The sequence below is a fragment of the Ranitomeya variabilis genome, chromosome 5, assembly GCF_051348905.1.
Source record: "Ranitomeya variabilis isolate aRanVar5 chromosome 5, aRanVar5.hap1, whole genome shotgun sequence".
Taxonomy (NCBI): domain Eukaryota; kingdom Metazoa; phylum Chordata; class Amphibia; order Anura; family Dendrobatidae; genus Ranitomeya; species Ranitomeya variabilis.
In genome coordinates, this window is record NC_135236.1 from 57497777 (window position 1) to 57517493 (window position 19717).

Below are 19717 nucleotides of genomic sequence, written 5' to 3' on the forward strand. Positions count from 1 at the left end.
TAACTGTAATTGATGGCATCTCTTCATTGACTACTATGTAACATGAATGTAAATGTGATTAGCAAATTCTAAACACATCCACATCCTCAAACACTGTAAGAGGTGTGGACTTTGTTTATTCTTAATTATGCCAGACTTATTATTCAGTAGGCCCAGGGACATAAGCTATTGTTCATTTGAGCCTGAACATTGACTCTTATTGTAAGTTGAATTGATTTGGTGAATGCCTGCTGACTATCTCTTGTATCAGTCTATACAGCTTGTTGTTCTGCAAACATCGAAGGACAAAATATACAGGTTAATTGAACACTTGAACAATGAGCAATGACCTACTCCAACCTTCATCCAAATCTGTGGATAATATCCTGAAGGACAGATACAGTGGGGAAAAAAGTATTTAGTCAGCCACCAATTGTGCAAGTTCTCCCACTTAAAAAGATGAGAGAGGCCTGTAATTGACATCATAGGTAGACCACAACTACGAGAGTCAAAATGAGAAAAAAATCCCCAAAATCACCTTGTCTGATTTGGCAAGATTGGTCACCTAAAAACATGCAAGATTTCTGGCTCTCACAGACCCCTAACTTCTTTAAGAGGATCCTCTGTCCTCCACTCATTACCTGTAGTAATGGCACCTGTCTGAACTTGTTATCAGTGTAAAAGACACCTGTCCACAACCTCAAACAGTCACACTCCAAACTCCACTATGTTGAAGACCAAAGAGCTGTTGAAGGACACCAGAAACAAAATTGTAGCCCAGCACCAGGCTGGGAAGACTGAATCTGCAATAGGCAAGCAGCTTGGTGTGATGAAATCAACTGTGGGACCAATAATAAGAAAATGGAAGACATACAAGACCACTGATAATCTCCATTGATCTAGCGATCCACGCAAGATCTCACCCAGGGGGGGTCAAAATAATCACAAGAACGGTGAGCAAAAATCTCAGAACCACGCGGGGGACCTAGTGAATAACCTGCATAGAGCTGGGACTACCGTAACAAAAACTACCATCAGTAACACACTACGCCGCCAGGGACTCAGATCCTGCAGTGCCAGACGTGTCCCCCTGCTTATGCCAGTACATGTCCAGGCCAGTCTGAAGTTTGCTAGAGAGCATTTGGATTATCCAGAAGAGTAATAGGAGAATGTCATATGGTCTGATGAAACCAAAGTACAACTACCTATGATGTCAATTACAGGCCTCTCTCATCTTTTTAAGTGGGAGAACTTGCACAATTGGTGGCTGACTAAATACTTTTTTCCCCACTGTATGTGTATAAAAGGGACCTCTCTCCTTCTACAGAGAGACTCTAGACTACAGCAGCTAAGGCACATGGCTCCAACTGGTTCGATGCTGTGGACTCACTGACTTACTGCCCATGAATGGAGTTGCCACTTCTGCTTCCTGAGGCCCATCATGTCCCTGCCTTTCACTGGGTGGAGTCTGTCCTCACTCACTATCCCGTTTCTTGAATGTCTCTGCCATTTTCCTTAGGCCACACCTTACTCGGTGGGTATTCTCCTTCCACCTTACTCTGTGTGGATGGTCAATCCCTGCTGTGGGCTGGCACTTGGTTGCATTATTCCCCTCTGTAGGCATGTATGATGAAAGGATGGGCTTCACCTTTTCACCTCTGTCACACCTACAATGGGTGGGTGTTACAATTCTACCTCTCAGTGTGTCTAAGATGCAGTTACAGATGGCTCAGCCATCCAATCTGGTGCAGGGGCCTGCTGAAGCTGCCAGTACTTTGATTTTCAGATAATTCATCCACTCTTGTACAGGGTTGTGCTGAGCTGTCAATGTTTTGATTGACAGCTCGTCTGTCTAATCTGGGACTGAGAGGTGCTTAGCTGGCTTCAGGCGTTCCGTGTCCCAGGTGATTACCCAGTTACTTAGTTGGGCTATAGTTGGGTTTTTCTGCCTGATCTTGGACCTCGTTCTGGCCCTCCATCTCTTTAACCTCTTTGCTCTGATCCGCTATCCTCCTGGTACTTTGAACTTGGACCGTTACTTGACTGTGCCTTTGTCTCTTCCCTCTATTTCTGACGTACCCTCATGGCTTTTGAGATCGGACTCCTTGACTATCCCGACTCTCGGCTTGTCCGTGAGAAATGACTCAGTGGCACATTTCTCTAATTTCGAAAGCAAAAGTTCTAACTCAACCTTTGTAATACCACACGGACATGTTCCTGGTGAGAATCTAAATCCGGCAAGAAAATTTGAATATCATCCAAGTAAATCACAACAAGTCTTCCAATGCATTCCTAAGATTTTGAAAAACAGCAGGTGCATTGGATAACCCAAAAGGCATGGCAACATTTTGAAATAAACCATCAGACGTTAAGAACGCCGTTTTCCCCTCATCACCCTTTCGGATACGCATCAACTTGTAATCCCCACTAAGATCAAGTTTAAAAAACCACATGGCTCCCAGAAGTTGATTACATAGGTTGCGGATGAGCGGAAGTGGGAAATTATTTTTAATTGTGATTTTGTTTAGCTTTCGGAAACCAAGGCAAGGATGGAGGCTGCAATCTTTCTTTTTTACAAAGAAAAATCTGACCGCTACAGGGAAGGAAGAGTGGTCTTCGTTTTTACCTCTCGCTGAGTTTCCCTTTAACAGTTGAGTAAATAAGTCTACTGGAACCAAGTTTTTCTGGAATTATAGTTTTCATCTCCACTTTGGTAAGTTTTCTAGGATTGGTTGTGAATGTCCTGGGGTGAAGGTTGCTGTGCAGAGACTTGGGATATCTGGAGGTAGGTTCAAAAGAATATTGGGACTGCTCAGATTTGTCAAAAACGGAAGGCCGATAGAAGATGTTCAGTGGGGCTTGTTATTTAGATTGGGGATAAGTATTGTTTGTCATCTAGAAATATTAATCTTAAAGTGTCGTTGGTGAAGTTGAGTCCAAAATGTATTGGTCCATATGAGATCCTGTAGCTGGTGGCTATCTGGTAGCATTCAGATTAAAGCGTCCTCCGTCCCTTTGCATCCCTATTGTTTTGTATTAGTCTTTGTTAAAAGAGTTTGTCCCTTCGGCAGTGTCTCCCTCATCGCTGCCTCCTCCAGTTTCAGTCAATGGTGTCTTGAAGTATGAGGCTCAAAGGGTTGTGGAATCATGACAGCAACCCCTACAAGAGGGGTTGCTGTCACAATTCCACCCCTCAGTGTGTTTGGGATGCAGTTACTGATGGCTATGCCGTCCAATCTGGTACAGGGGCGTGCTGAAGCTGTCAGTACTTTGACTGACAGACCAGTCATCCATTCTGGTGCATGGGCATGCTGAGCTGTTGGTGTTTTGATTGACAGTTCAGCTGTTCAATCTGGGACTGGAAGGTGCTGAGCTGTCTTCAGATGTTCCCTGTCCCAGGTAATTGCCTAGCTACTTAGCTGGGCTGTCAGTTAAAGACCTCTGCCAGACCTAGATTTAGCTAAGTGTGATTGGTTTTCTCTGTGCCTAGGGTTTTGCTTGATGATCTTTCGTTGCCTGAACTTGGACCTCATTCTGCTTCTCCATCTGTTTATCCCCATTGCTCTGATCCACAATCCTCCTCGTATTTTGAACTTGGACCATTACCAGACTATGCCTTTGTCTCTTCCCTCTGTTTATGACATACCTTCCTGGCTTTTGACCTCAGACTCCTTGACTATTCCAACTCACGGCTTGTTCGTGAGAAAGTACTCAGCATCACAGTGGGTCTGTCTTGCTGTTTTGCGCCACTCACCACTATATTGCTTGGTGCCATCTTGGACCATTCATTGGTCACCATCCTCCCTGTCACCTGAGTTTTCTTCACACTGCACTGTCCTTGCAAATGCAACACTTTATCCTGTCAACTACACCTAGTGTATGGTGTCGAGGGGTGGTAGTCGTGAACGAGGAACTCGTTTCCTCTTTTTACGCCCCGATGTACTACATGAAAGTTTAGGTCCTGACTGGGTGTGTCAGATGGTGCTGAGAGGGCCTTGTGCCCATTCAGACTGCCTGTTGCTGGTGGTGTTGGCTGGCCAGGACCACAGGTTTCACAGTTCAATAAAGGAGACTCCCGTTCTAAAACACAGTCTTTACACACACACAATGCAAAAATTGAGTCAACCTCTCCCCTTTTCATCTGATTTCAGGTGTGCTTTTCATATTTCCCACACCTGTTCCTTGCCACGGGTGAGTTTGAACAAGCATCATAAGCTTGAAACAAAGTTGTTTACCCAAAATTTTAGAAAAGTGCCAATTTTATTGGGCCAATTTTTAGGATTTATTGTGAAATTATTTACAATTTGCCTTTTTTTCTCTGTTTTTATGTGTGTTTTTCCAATATACACAAAGGAGATAAGCATGTGTATAAGAAAACATCTGTAATTGAAATTATTTTTTGGAAGAAATACTTCATTTTCTGGAACAATATCAAGGGGGCCAACACTTTCGGCCATGATTGTATTTGAAATTGGACCATTACAGTTTTTATAAAGTCTAACAAAAATGTGTTTTGGGGCAGCACAATCATCCCACTGAGGGAAGCAAGGATTGAACTGGTAGACATTAATGCATCTCTCCCTAATCAGCACCAGGGCCGCCCGTCAGATATTTATTCCACTACTGTGACTGAGAGAGCGTACTATCTGGTTAAGCCATTTATGGAGGTGGCCGAGCCATAGTCATCTGTCAAACTCGACCACAGAAAAGCAAAACAATCTTTGTTGCCCATAGCAACCAATCAGAGCTCAGCTTTCATATTATAAACTGCCTTGGTAATATGAAAGCTGTGCTATGATTGGTTGGTACGGACAGAAAAGAGCTTTTTCTTTTAGATAGTTTAATAAATATCCAAATATGATGGATCACAGACATTAGGCTTTTTGCAGAAAATCTGCCACCAAATATCTCAAGCTTATGGCCTACAATTATGATTGTTTGGGCACAGCTGGGTTAAAGGGGTATTTCAATCTTCGACATTTATGGCATTTCTATAGAATATCCTTTAAATGTCTGATAATACTAGTCCCACCTCTGGGACTTACACCCAGCTCAAGAAATGGGATCTACCTACCCCCATCCAATCCAGCCAGGTCATGAATGGGCAGGTGATCACATGAACTTGGCCATTTGTGTAAATCCCATAGTAATGGAAGCAGATAGAGAGACATGTGGCCATTTTTATTCTCCAGATGGATGTTAGGTAGCACCCGCATCTACCAGATATTTATGGAATATCCTATATGTTATATACATCTATAAGGCTGAAAGAAGAACAGTACAATTATTTCTGTAATGGGGTGTACTCTGAGGGTTACAGATAACCGCAACCCATCAATGCTAAAGCTGACCCTAGACAGATGATAGAAATCTGCTGAGACATAGTCCTCTACAACGTACAGAGAAAGGTCATCTGATTATGGTTTATTATAATGTCAGTAGGTACGACATAAAGTGATAAAAGCAAAGAACACAATGTTCTGTTATAACGGCCATAATTCCATTAAACAGTGGTGTAACTAGAGTCCAATGGGCTCTGGTGCAAAGTTTGGACCCTTGTAGCATTCTAATATTCTATAAGGACATATGTGTTTCCCTCCATTATGTGGTAATGTCCCCCCACCTGGACTCCTTTCAGGTATATATATCCCATCCTGGGCCCCTTCCAGGTATATATGCCCCCCATCCTGGATTGCTTCGTGGTATATATGCCCCCATCCTGGGTTCTGGCCTGGAATATATGCCCCCCAGCCTGGTATATATGCCCTCATCTCAGGCTCCTTCCTGGTATTTATATCCCCATCCTAGTATATATGCCCCCATCCTGGAATATACGTCCACCATCCTGATATATATATCCCCCATTCTGGGTTCCTTCCTGGTATTTATATCCCACATACTAGTATATACACTCACCGGCCACTTTATTAGGTACACCATGCTAGTAACGGGTTGGACCCCTTTTGCCTTCAGAACTGCCTCAATTCTTCGTGGCATAGATTCAACAAGGTGCTGGAAGCATTCCTCAGAGATTTTGGTCCATATTGACATGATGGCATCACACAGTTGCTGCAGATTTGTCGGCTGCACATCCCAAAGATGCTCCATACAAGGCAGGATGGATCCATGCTTTCATGTTGTTTACGCCAAATTCTGACCCTACCATCCGAATGTCGCAGCAGAAATCGAGACTCATCAGACCAAGCAACGTTTTTCCAATCTTCTACTGTCCAATTTCGATGAGCTTGTACAAATTGTAGCCTCAGTTTCCTGTTCTTAGCTGAAAGGAGTGGTACCCGGTGTGGTCTTCTGCTGCTGTAGCCCATCTGCCTCAAAGTTCGACGCACTGTGCGTTCAGAGATGCTCTTAGGCCTACCTTGGTTGTAACGGGTGGCGATTTGAGTCACTGTTGCCTTTCTATCAGCTCGAACCAGTCTGCCCATTCTCCTCTGACCTCTGGCATCAACAAGGCATTTCCGCCCACAGAACTGCCGCTCACTGGATTTTTTTTCTTTTTCGGACCATTCTCTGTAAACCCTAGAGATGGTTGTGCGTGAAAATCCCAGTAGATCAGCAGTTTCTGAAATACTCAGACCAGCCCTTCTGGCACCAACAACCATGCCACGTTCAAAGGCACTCAAATCACCTTTCTTCCCCATACTGATGCTCGGTTTGAACTGCAGGAGATTGTCTTGACCATGTCTACATGCCTAAATGCACTGAGTTGCCGCCATGTGATTGGCTGATTAGAAATTAAGTGTTAACAAGAAGTTGGACAGGTGTACCTAATAAAGTGGCCAGTGAGTGTATGTCCCCCATCCTGGCATTTATGCCTCCTATTGGGTCTCTTCCCTGTATATGTGTCCCCCATCCTGGTATATATGCCCCCCACCCTGGTTTTCATGCAGGTAGTTATGTCCCCCATGCTAGTTTATATGTCCCTCCATCCTTGGATTTATGCCCCCATCCTGGGACACTTCCTAGGGTATATATGTCCCCCATCCTGGGCTCCTTCCTGTTGTATATTTTCCCCATCCTGTTATATATGTCACCCATCCTAGTATAATGTCCCCCTTCCTGGGCCCCTTCATGGTATATATTTCCTCGTTTTGCCTCTTTTCTATAATGCATAAAGTAAAAAGAAATATTTTATTACCTTCCCCTGCTCAATTGTCTGTAGCAGGCGCAGAGACTGGCAGCTGACATCGGTGTGTCTGCTGTAGTTGATATATGACTTCACTGCCATGCACTGCCTGCCAACATCACTTATCAGCCTCTAATTGGCCAGTAGCGTGTATAGAGGTACAGGGACCTGGCGGGTTTCTGCACCGTAATACATTTCAACTGAATGTGCTTCCTCGGATGCACATCCAGCTGAAATAGCTGCTGGTGCCGGGCGGTCCCCTCCTCCCACATGGTCCCGGTAGCACCATTTGAGACTGCGATCATTATGCCACTAAACCGAGCAACGGCCTGAAGAATCCTAAACTTGTCAGCCACTAGGATAAATGTGGAACTGGAATAGTTTCTTGTAGGAAGTCAACACTAATTATTTCTTTGCCCTGTGTTAGGTTTTCTGGTCAAAACCCTTTTGTCGACCCCACAGAAATGCATGGAGTGTTGGTCGATCATGTGCACTGCCAATCCACTGGGATATGAGGACTCCTGCTCTTGGTATCAGTCAGAGTCTTAGTGGTTGGACTCCAAACAATATATGTCATATGGATATGATATAAATGTATATGGTGGGATATCCCTTTAGGACATCCATCAATAAGCATGGGCAAAATACATTTGCAAAATATGCCTGTCTCCCTCAAAGATCTGGCATGATTCTGTATCACAGTAATCATTATGTAGTAGTTTATTTCCACTGTGGAGGAACTGTATGTAGTGCCGGTGTCTCTGCCCCTTGCCCCTCTCTTCTGGCAGAGACGCCAGCGTATTCTCCGCCGTCGCTCCTGCCCTGTATGTCTCCCTTTTCCAGGCCTACAGCGGTCCAGGGTGCGCGCATTGCATGCAGGTCCCCGTGCACTATGCTTAGAACTAATAAGAGTGTTTTAGGAAACAAAACAGGAGGAGGTGCCATAAATAGTAAGTGTACTCCAGCAGTTGGCTGGGGAGACTTCAAGAAAGCGCGTGCAGCCCCTTTAAGAGAAGCAAAGTGTGCACACGCCCTCCTAATATGTCCCCAGACAATTGCTAGAGGACACTTACTATTTAGGGCACTTCCTCCAGCATGAAGGTGCCTGTGCAACATTGTAAGTTTGTTTCCTAAAACACTCTTCTTAGTTCTCAGGTCCCAGTGCTCATGTCCCTGTATACTTGCTTGCCTATCAGCCATACCAGCTCATCTGTTCATCAGCCGGTCCAGCCCGCACCTGCCAGGACATTTCTGTTCATCAGCCGGTCTAAGTTTGCACCTGCCAGTGCTCTTCTGCTCTTCAGCCAGTCCAATCCGCACCTGCCAATGCCCTGGTGCTTTTCAGCCAGTCTAGTATGCACCTGCCAGTGCTCATCTCTACGTCAGCCAGTCCAGTCAGTATCGATGGTTTCCATGTTCCTTCAGTGCCTGCCTGCATCTACTGTACCTTCCTTCGGACAGTCCCAGTTACCTGTTTCTAGGGGGTCAGCTGCCATCTTACCAAGGTCAGTCCTGGAGTAGCACCTGGTTCACCTAATTGGTCCCTCCTCAGATTATGACATCGCCAGCTGCTGTTTGTCCGAGGCCGGATTTGGTGAAGCACCTTTCCACTTCAGACTTTCCTTGGTCCACGGCAAACTGATTCCTCCACCCAGCCTGTTAAACTGTAGAGGAACTGAACACTCAATACCAGTTCCCCCTACTGAACACTGGGTGCTTTAGTGGATGGACAACCTGTGATCATCTTATCATTAGGAGCTCTTCTACTCAAAATGGTTTATCCAAAGTAGTCAACACCCTTAAGTGGTGATTTGTTTTACATGGACCTTGTCGAAGGCATTAATGGACTGATTCATTATTTGTGGGGGGGGGGGGGGTTTAAACCACTTCTGTTTTTTGTATTTTAGTATTCAATTAAGTTATTTGTTCCAAATTCTCAGCAGCTACACCTGTAATCAGTAACACACAGAAGAGAGCCCTGCGGACCACCTCCCACCTATCATAATCTACAGCTTCATATTGATTAGCCAGCCTGACTCAACATCATGCTGCACTGACGTGACTGTTAGCAAGTCTCCTGATGTAATTGACGGACTGGGACTTGTAAATCAATTTTCACTATCTTTATTTTGCAGCATATGATGCTGTTTTTTGCACCAAATTCTTAAAAATGGTGCATGTGCTTACTGAGCTTTACACAAAATAAAAAATGCTCATTTTTTGTAACCCGTTTTTCCACTTCTTAGCGCAAAAAGTCAAATATTTCGCAAAATAGCACAAATATTGCAACCAAATTCTGGTGTGGAGTCGTGTCAAATTTTGCGAATTTTGAAAAATATATTAATTTGATTAATGAGTCCAAAACATCTGGAAAATCAGAAAACTAACTACACAAGAAAAGACAACTTTAAAAAATGCACAAATCACTTAATGAATTTGTCACAAATCCAAAGATATTAATTGAGAGGGATTTTTCGCAACAAAAATGGAAAAAATGAAGTGATGATGTGGGCCCTAGAGTCCTGCTCATTGTTATTAGCACCCCTTCATTTTTTTCTAGACTGTGCAATATCTTCAGAAGTAAATGGAAATGTATAAAAATTATATCCTCAGGATTTTTTAATTAGTGGTCCCAAGTAATACAACATTGTTTTTCAACATGCATGTTGCAATTTCAAAGACGTAACAGAATAAACAGTATGTGCAGCTATAAAGGCGCCCCTAATTAAAGGGAACCTGTCACCCCGTTTTTTCCGTATGAGATAAAAATACTGTTAAATAGGGCCTGAGCTGTGCATTGCAATAGTGTATTTTGTGGACCCCGTTTCCCCACCTATGCTGCCGAAATACGTTACCAAAGTAGTCGTTTTCGCCTGTCAATCAGGCTGGTCTGGTCAGATGGGCGTGGTGTCTTCCCCCAGATCTTGCTTAGTTTTCCATTGGTGGCGTAGTGGTGTGCGCATGTCCAAGGTCCCGAATCCACTGCACAGGGGAGTTAAAAGAGCGCGATGTGCACTATTTAATTGGTGATCGGTGGGGGCGGCCATCTTCCTTTGGCCGCGCGTGCGCAGAAGCGGCGCTCTGCTGGCCGCGGCTTTAGGAAAATGGCCGCGGGATGCCGCGCGTGCGCAGATGGAGATCGCGGCGGCCATTTTCCTGAAGCAGAGATGCGAACTCTGCTTCAGGAAAATGGCCGCCACGATCTCCATCTGCGCACGCACGGCATCCCGCGACCATTTTCCTGAAGCCGCGGCCAGCAGAGCGCCACTTCTGCGCACGCGCGGCCAAAGGAAGATGGTCGCCCCCACCGATCACCAATGAAATAGTGCACATCGTGCTCTTTTCACTCCCCTGTGCAGTGGATTCGGGACCTTGGACATGCGCACACCACTACGCCACCAACGGAAAACTAAGCAAGATCTGGGGGAAGACACCACGCCCATCTGACCAGACCAGCCTGATTGACAGGCGAAAACGACTACTTTGGTAACGTATTTCGGCAGCATAGGTGGGGAATCGGGGTCCACAAAATACACTATTGCAATGCACAGCTCAGGCCCTATTTAACAGTATTTTTATCTCATACGGAAAAAACGGGGTGACAGGTTCCCTTTAATACTTGGTTGCACTCCCTTTGGCATTGATGACAGCCTCCAGACATTTCTTGAAGCAACCTATAAGCTTCTTGCACTTCTCAGCTGGCATTTTCTTCCACTCTTCCTTTGCAGTTTGTACAAGCTCTTGAATGTTTGCAGGGTTCTTTTTCTTAATGGCAGATTTCAGCTCACCCCAAAGATTTTCAATGAGATTGAGGTCAGAACTCATTGTTTGCCGTTTTGAAACAGTCCATTTTTTCTTTTTCAACCATTCCTATGTACTTTTGGATGTGTGCTTTGGATCACTATCTTGCTAGAGGAGTCGGACTCATAATCTTTGACTCAAACCAAGTTTTCTTACACTGGGTAGGAAATTTCACTCTGAAATCTCTTGATAATTCTCTGATTTCATGATTCCTGTCAAGGCCTCCAGTACCAGATGCAGCAAAGCAACGCCACAGCATTTTGGATCCTCCACCATGCTTAACTGTTGGTAGGGTGTTCTTTTCCTTATAAGCTTCAAAGCGCCATCTGTAAACAAACTGTTGCGTTGCATTGCCAAAAAGCTCTATTTTTGTTTCATTTGTCCACAGAACATTTTCTCAGAAGGATAGTAGTTTGTCCAGGTACTCTTTGGCAAATATCAGTCTTTGATTTTTATGTCTTTTGTTCAGCAATGGTTTCTTCCTTGTCCATTCGCCCATAAAGCTCTGCTTGGTTTAGTGTTCAGCATATGGTACTTGTTGAAACCATGACCCAAGACTGTTCCAGGTTGGCCTTCAAGTCTTTGGATGTTTGACGTGGTGTTTTTTTCCACCATTCGCACCAACCTTCAAAGACATCTCTTGTCAATTTTCTTCTTTCTGCCACATCCAGCGAGGTTCTTGATGGTTACATGCTTGACAAACTTCTTAATAACATTGCACACTGTTGAAACTGGAATACTAAGGTCTTTGCAGATGTCCTAATACCCTTTGGTAGTCTTGTGTGTGCTAGTTTTAGCAGTTCTGATGTCCTCAGACAGTTCCTTTGCCTTCACCATTATGACAAAGGAACAAGGCCTACCATGTGGCTTTTTAACCCCTTAAGCCCCGAGGGTGGTTTGCACGTTAATGACCGGGCCAATTTTTACAATTCTGACCACTGTCCCTTTATGAGGCTATAACTCTGGAACGCTTTGACGGATCTTGGCGATTCTGACATTGTTTTCTCATGACATATTGTACTTCATGATAGTGGTAAAATTTATTCGATATAACTTGCGTTTATTTGTGAAAAAAATGGAAATTTGGTGAAAATTTTGAAAATTTTGCAATTTTCCAACTTTGAATTTTTATGCCCTTAAATCACAGACATATGTCACGCAAAATACTTAATAAGTAACATGTCACACATGTCTACTTTACATCAGCACAATTTTGGAACCAAAATTTTTTTTGTGACGGAGTTATAAGGGTTAAAAGTTGACCAGCAATTTCTCATTTTTACAACACCATTTTTTTTAGGGACCACATCTCATTTGAAGTCATTTTGAGGGGTCTATATGATAGAAAATACCCAAGTGTGACACCATTCTAAAAACTGCACCCCTCAAGGTTCTCAAAACCACATTCAAGAAGTTTATTAACCCTTCAGGTGTTTCACAGGAATTTTTGGAATGTTTAAATAAAAATGAACATTTAACTTTTTTTCACACAAAATTTATTTCAGCTCCAATTTGTTTTATTTTACCAAGGGTAACAGGAGAAAATGGACCCCAAAAGTTGTTGTACAATTTGTCCTGAGTACGCTGATACCCCATATGTGGGGGTAAACCACTGTTTGGGCGCATGGCAGAGCTCGGAAGGAAAGGAGCGCCATTTGACTTTTCAATGCAAAATTGACCGGAATTGAGATGGGACGCCATGTTGCGTTTGGAGAGCCCCTGATGTGCCTAAACATTGAAACCCCCTACAAGTGACACCATTTTGGAAAGTAGACGCCCTAAGGAACTTATCTAGATGTGTGGGGAGCACTTTGACCCACCAAGTGCTTCACAGACGTTTATAATGCAGAGCCGTAAAAATAAAAAATCATATTTTTTCACAAAAATGATCTTTTCGCCCCCATTTTTTTATTTTTCCAAGGGTAAGAGAAGAAATTTGACCCCACAAAATGTTGTGCAATTTGTCCTGAGTACGCTGATACCCCATATGTGGGTGTAAACCATTGTTTGGGCGCATAGCAGAGCTTGGAAGGGAAGGAGCGCCATTTGACTTTTCAATGCAAAATTGACTGGAATTGAGATGAGATGCCATGTTGCGTTTGGAGAGCCCCTGATGTGCCTAAACACTGAAACCCCCTACAAGTGACACCATTTTGGAAAGTAGACCCCCTAAGGAACTTATCTAGATGTGTGGTGAGCACTTTGACCCACCAAGTGCTTCACAGACGTTTATAATGCAGAGCCGTAAAAATAAAAAATCATATTTTTTCACAAAAAGTATCTTTTCGCCCCCAATTTTTTATTTTCCCAAGGGTAAGAGAAGAAATTGGACCACAAAAAATGTGCAATTTGTCCTGAGTACGCTGATACCCCATATGTGGGTGTAAACCATTGTTTGGGCGCATGGCAGAGCTTGGAAGGGAAGGAGCGCCATTTGACTTTTCAATGCAAAATTGACTGGAATTGAGATGGGACGCCATGTTGCGTTTGGAGAGCCCCTGATGTGCCTAAACATTGAAACCCCCCACAAGTGACACCATTTTGGAAAGTAGACCCCCTAAGGAACTTATCTAGATGTGTTTTGAGAGCTTTGAACCCCCAAGTGTTTCACTACAGATTATAACGCAGAGCTGTGAAAATATATATTTTTTTTTTCACAAAAATGATTTTTTAGCCCCCAGTTTTGTATTTTCACAAGGGTAACAGGATAAATTAGACCCCAAAGGTTGTTGTCCAATTTGTCCTGAGTATGCTGATACCCCATATGTGGGGGGGAACCACTGTTTGGGCGCATGACAGAGCTCGGAAGGGAAGGAGCGCCATTTGGAATGCAGACTTAAATGGATTGGTCTGCAGGCGTCATGTTGCATTTGCAGAGCCCCTGATGTACCCAAACAGTACAAACCCCCCACAGGTGACCCCCATATTGGAAACTAGACCTCCCAAGGAACTTATCTAGATGTGTTGTGAGAACTTTGAACCCCCAAGTGTTTCACTACACTTTATAACGCAAAGCCGTGAAAATAAAAATTCTTTTTTTTTTTTCACAAAAATGATTTTTTAGCCCCCGGTTTTGTATTTTCACAAGGGTAACAGGATAAATTAGACCCCAAAAGTTGTTGTCCAATTTGTCTTGAGTACGCTGATACCCCATATGTGGGGGGGAACCACTGTTTGGGCGCATGACAGAGCTCAGAAGGGAAGGAGCGCCATTTGGAATGCAGACTTAAATGGATTGGTCAGCAGCCGTCACGTTGCATTTGCAGAGCCCCTGATGTACCCAAACAGTACAAACCCCCCACAAGTGACCCCATATTGGAAACTAGACCTCCCAAGGAACTTATCTAGATGTGTTGTGAGAACTTTGAACCCCCAAGTGTTTCACAAAAGTTTATAGCGCAAAGCCGTGAAAATAAAAATTCTTTTTTTTTTCACAAAAATTATTTTTTAGCCCCCAGTTTTGTATTTTCACAAGGGTAACAGGATAAATTAGACCCCAAAAGTTGTTGTCCAATTTGTCCTGAGTACGCTGATACCCCATATGTGGGGGGGAACCACTGTTTGGGCGCATGACAGAGCTCGGAAGGGAAGGAGCGCCATTTGGAATGCAGACTTAAATGGATTGGTCTGCAGGCGTCACGTTGCATTTGCAGAGCCCCTGATGTACCCAAACAGTACAAACCCCCCACAAGTGACCCCATATTGGAAACTAGACCTCCCAAGGAACTTATCTAGATGTGTTGTGAGAACTTTGAACCCCCAAGTGTTTCACTACAGTTTATAACGCAGAGCCGTGAAAATAAAACATCTTTTTTTTTCTCACAAAAACGATTTTTAGCCCCCCAAATTTTTAATTTTCCCAAGGATAACAAGAGAACTTGGACCCCAGAAGTTGTTGTTCAATTTGTCCCGAGTACGCTGATAACCCATATGTTGGGGTAAACCCCTTTTTGGGCGCACGGGAGAGCTCGGAAGGGAAGGAGCACTGTTTTACTTTTTCAACGCAGAATTGGCTGGAATTGAGATTGGACGCCATGTCGCGTTTGGAGAGCCCCTGATGTGCCTGGACAGTGGAAACTCCCCAATTCTACCTGAAACCCTAACCCAAACACTCCCCTAACCCTAATCCCAACAGTAACCCTAACCACACCCCTACCCCTGACACACCCATAATTCTAATCCCAACCCTAATCCAAACCGTAAATGTAATTCAAACCCTAACCCTAACTTTAGCCCCAACCCTAACCCTAACTTTAGCCCCAACCCTAACCCTAACTTTACCTCCAACCCTAGCCCTAACCCTAACCCTAGCCCTAACCCTAACTTTAGCCCCAACCCGAACCTTAGCCCTAACCCTAACTCTAGCCCTAACCCTAACCCTAACCCTAGCCCTAATGGGAAAATGGAAATAAATACATTTTTTTAATTTTATTATTTTTCCCTAACTAAGGGGGTGATGAAGGAGGGTTTGATTTACTTTTATAGAGTTTTTTATATCGGATTTTTATAATTGGCAGCTGTCACACACTAAAAAACGCTTTTTATAGTAAAAAAGTTTTTGCGTCTCCACATTTTGAGACCTATAATTTTTCCACATTTTGCTCCACAGAGTCATGTGAGGTCTTGTTTTTTGCAGGATGAGTTGACGTTTTTATTGGTAACATTTTCGGACACGTGACCGTTTTTGATCACTTTTTATTCCGATTTTTGTGAGGCAGAATGACCAAAAACCTGCTATTCATGAATTTCTTTTGGGAGAGGCGTTTATACCGTTCCGCGTTTGGTAAAATTGATAAAGCAGTTTTATTCGACGGGTCAGTACGATTACAGCGATATCTCATTTATATCATTTTTTTATGTTTTGGCGCTTTTATACGATAAAAACTATTTTATAGAAAAAATAATTATTTTAGTATCGCTTTATTCTCAGGACTATAACTTTTTTATTTTTTTGCTGATGATGCTGTATGGTGGCTTGTTTTTTGCGGGACAAGATGACGTTTTCAGTGGTACCATGATTATTTATATCAGTCTTTTTGATCGCGTGTTATTCCACTTTTTGTTCAGCAGTATGGTAATAAAGCGTTGTTTTTTGCCTCTTTTTTTTTTTCTTACGGTGTTTACTGAAGGGGTTAACTAGTGGGGCAGTTTTATAGGTTGGGTCGTTACGGACGCGGCGATACTAAATATGTGTACTTTTATTGTTTTGTTTTTTTTATTTAGCTAAAGAAATGTATTTATGGGAATAATATATATATTTTTATTATTATTTATTTAGGAATTTATTTTTATTTTTTTTACACATGTGGAAAAATTTTTTTTTTACTTTTTTACTTTGTCCCAGGGGGGGACATCACAGATCGATGATCTGATAGTGTGCACAGCACTCTGTCAGATCACCGATCTCACTTACATCGGTGCAGGCTTACCAGCGTCTGCTCTGAGCAGGCGCTCGGTAAGCCACCTTTCTCCCTGCAGGACCCGGATGCCGCGGCCATCTTGGATCCGGGATCTGCAGGGAGGAAGGAGGTAGGAGACCCTCGGAGCAACGCGATCACATCGCGTTGCTCCGGGGGTCTCAGGGAAGCCCGCAGGGAGCCCCCTCCCTGCGCGATGCTTCCCTATACCGCCGGTACACTGCGATCATGTTTGATCGCGGTGTGCCGGGGGTTAATGTGCTGGGGGCGGTCCGTGACCGCTCCTGGCACATAGTGCCGGATGTCAGCTGCGATAGGCAGCTGACACCCAGCCGCGATCGGCCGCGCTCCCCCCGTGAGCGTGGCCGATCGCGTATGACGTACTATCCTGTCACCCGGAATTAAGTCCCAGGTCACCTTGACGGGATAGTACGTCATACGGGATTAAGGGGTTAAAACACGGAAGTCATCATTTATTGCCTAATTCATGTCCACAATTAATCACAGGTGATTCTGATTTGTGATTTACCGCAGGCGAGTCAAAATGTGTTTCCATACTAATGTAATGTAAATGGTGCCAATACTAGTGCCACCACAAGATTTAGGCTTTTCTATTTTTCTGTCCCATTGCTTTTTGTTTTACATTATTGTTTATCATTTGCTCTTTTGTATGTAACACGAGTGCTCAATACAAAAACCTGTTTCACTTGATTCATTGTTTTCAGGAGATATTCCACATTATGCACTTACACTTCATGGGTGCCAATAACGATGATCAGGACTGTAGATCTTTATATGGTGGTCCCTCTCTCCAACCTCTGAGCATGAGAAGTTATTGCTGCCGAGAATTTTATTTGATATGCACAGTATGAATTCTTTTTTATGTTATTTTTCTTCTACAGTAAAAAAAAAGTAATTATTCAGCACAATCTTAGAGAATCAAATTACACTTTCTTTCCTCTTTAATTTGCTTGTTGTGCTAAAATACACAAACCAATTACTTCTGTTTTTTGTTTCCTATTTCAGCTTTCTAAAGAGTTGTTTTTACTTGATTTTATTTTTACGTTTGTGAAATGGCATACAGCAGAATAATATACCTAATTAGTAGGTCTAATCCCATAACTTCTGAAAAGGTCCATCCATGCACTACTACAGGTCCATAAATGAGTAATGTATATAGGTTCCATATTGTGTCTTTAGGTCTTTAATAAGGAATCCATACAGTTTAGGTATGAAGATTTTTGAAGGATTTTTTCACTACATTTACACTTTGTCGTATAGTATTTTTGCAAAAACATGTAAGAGGATAACTAGGACTGTATTGGTTAAAACATTAAAAAAAATATTTCTTGACCTAACAGTGGCACGAAAGTCTTGAGGGTTGCAAATCTCAAGAAAGGCATAAGGGCTTGGTAGTTGCAGTTCACTCTCGGTGAAGCTAGAGTTTCTGAACACAACCTAGACAATCTTTTGGGATACAATGGTTTTACTTCTTTCTTCCAAGTCACTGGTGACTTTAAGGGGATTCAGGTCAGTACTGACCTCACATAGGCCTCCGGCTGCCATTTGCCCCACACCGGTCTTTACAAATGGTCATAGTTTGCAATAACTCACAGGGAAGGACCACTAATATTCCCCAACCCTATTCGAGTCCTTTGCGATCCAACCTCTCCCATCACGCTCTTATGAGAAGTTCTGATCTGGGGCTTCCACCATTACCGAGATCCTAGGTCCTGAGTTCCCCATGAATTTTACAGCACTGAGTTATTACTGTGGCTTCCTCATAGACAGGCTGTAGGACCCTCAGTTCATCAGGAAATAATACTATATGTAAAACCCCTTAGGGCGTGGAACAAATGCTATACCATATGAGAAACTATCACTAAATGAGGCTCGTGCCATCACTGTAGATGTTTTCCAACTAAATGAAGATTTAGGACCAACTGAAGAAAGAACAAAATAACCTTCTTGGAAGCCAAGCCTACGTGATGTCCCATAAATATCTTGAATAACAAGTTATATATCATTCAAACATCAAGGCGTTCACAAAAATCCAGAACGTGCAGTGTGGCTTCGTCTCTTAGTTAATATGATATTTCTAGATTTGTTCGCGTGGATTTCGTGCCTTCAAATCTTCGGTTAAAAATAGTTAATATTTTGATAATATTAACAACTGTTGTACATAATAGATGAATATGGAACTGTGCCGAAAACCCCTGCTATGCTCGATGAGTCTGATGTGTGGTTTCCTGCAATGCTTCAAGAGCACATTATTCTTTCAGATCTTTTTTCCTTTCCTCTGCTGGTTTCTGTAAATCCCCATTTTCTTTCTGTAATTCTGTTAAGAGGGTAGACTGTTTCAGCTGTGATGTAAGAACTGGGCCGTCTATTTCCTCCTGCTGGTCCTTCTCCCTTCTCACAGCATGAGACATAACATGTAGATCTGGCCAAGCGATCACATGTTCTCAATGAAGATCGTGAACTAAGCCACCAGTGGTGGCTTGTCTCTGGTGAAAACAAAACTAAACCAATGTTTTATCAAGTTTTAAAGTGATCCCTTACCAATAGCTGACTGATCTCTAGAGGTCCTGACTACTGGGACCCTCACAGATCGGGAGAACTGGAACCACTGGAAATAAATGTTCTTGGCTTTCTCGGCAGTCCAATAAAGAATGAATAGAGTTCAGGCCCCCATGCTCGATCTTCGCATTCATGATCTTGGGATTGGTGGCGATCCCAGCCGTCAGAACCCCAGCGATCAGTAAGTTATCCCCTATCCAAACCCCATCAAACTTAAAACTCAGCATCACTGTATTGGGCCATCTAAACACCTTTATCTCTGGTTATGGATCTTGATTCTCTGGCACCTTGTTAGACTAAAATGTTAGAATAATGGGAAGGATATAAAACTAATTTCATGCAATAAAAAAATTGAATTTAGCCGCAGTTACTATTAGCTATTAGTTATTATCTCTCTCCACACAATCATTTAATACATAGATTACAGCACACGATTCCGATACGAGGTGTATGTGGAGCGCCCCCAGATGGAGGGCCGCGGGGTACTCGGTACCGGGCCTCTCTGTCTCAGTTCTGGGGTTGTCACAGTGGCTAGACCCGGTCCGTGACCCTGCTAAGGGGCGTCCAATGAAAGTTGCAGGTGGTGGTGCGTGGTGCAGGTCACAATGAATAATGAGGACACAGGGTTGCAGTCTCTTTACCGAAGGCTTCAAGATCCTCAATCCAGAGTACGGTTAACAGGGCTGTCTGAGACCGGCCGGTCCGATGGCACCTCCAGAGTTCCCTTTGCAGGTGGAAATCTGTGCCTACCTTCTAGCGCCTGTGTGTTGTAGTACTTCCCTGCTGAGCACCACGG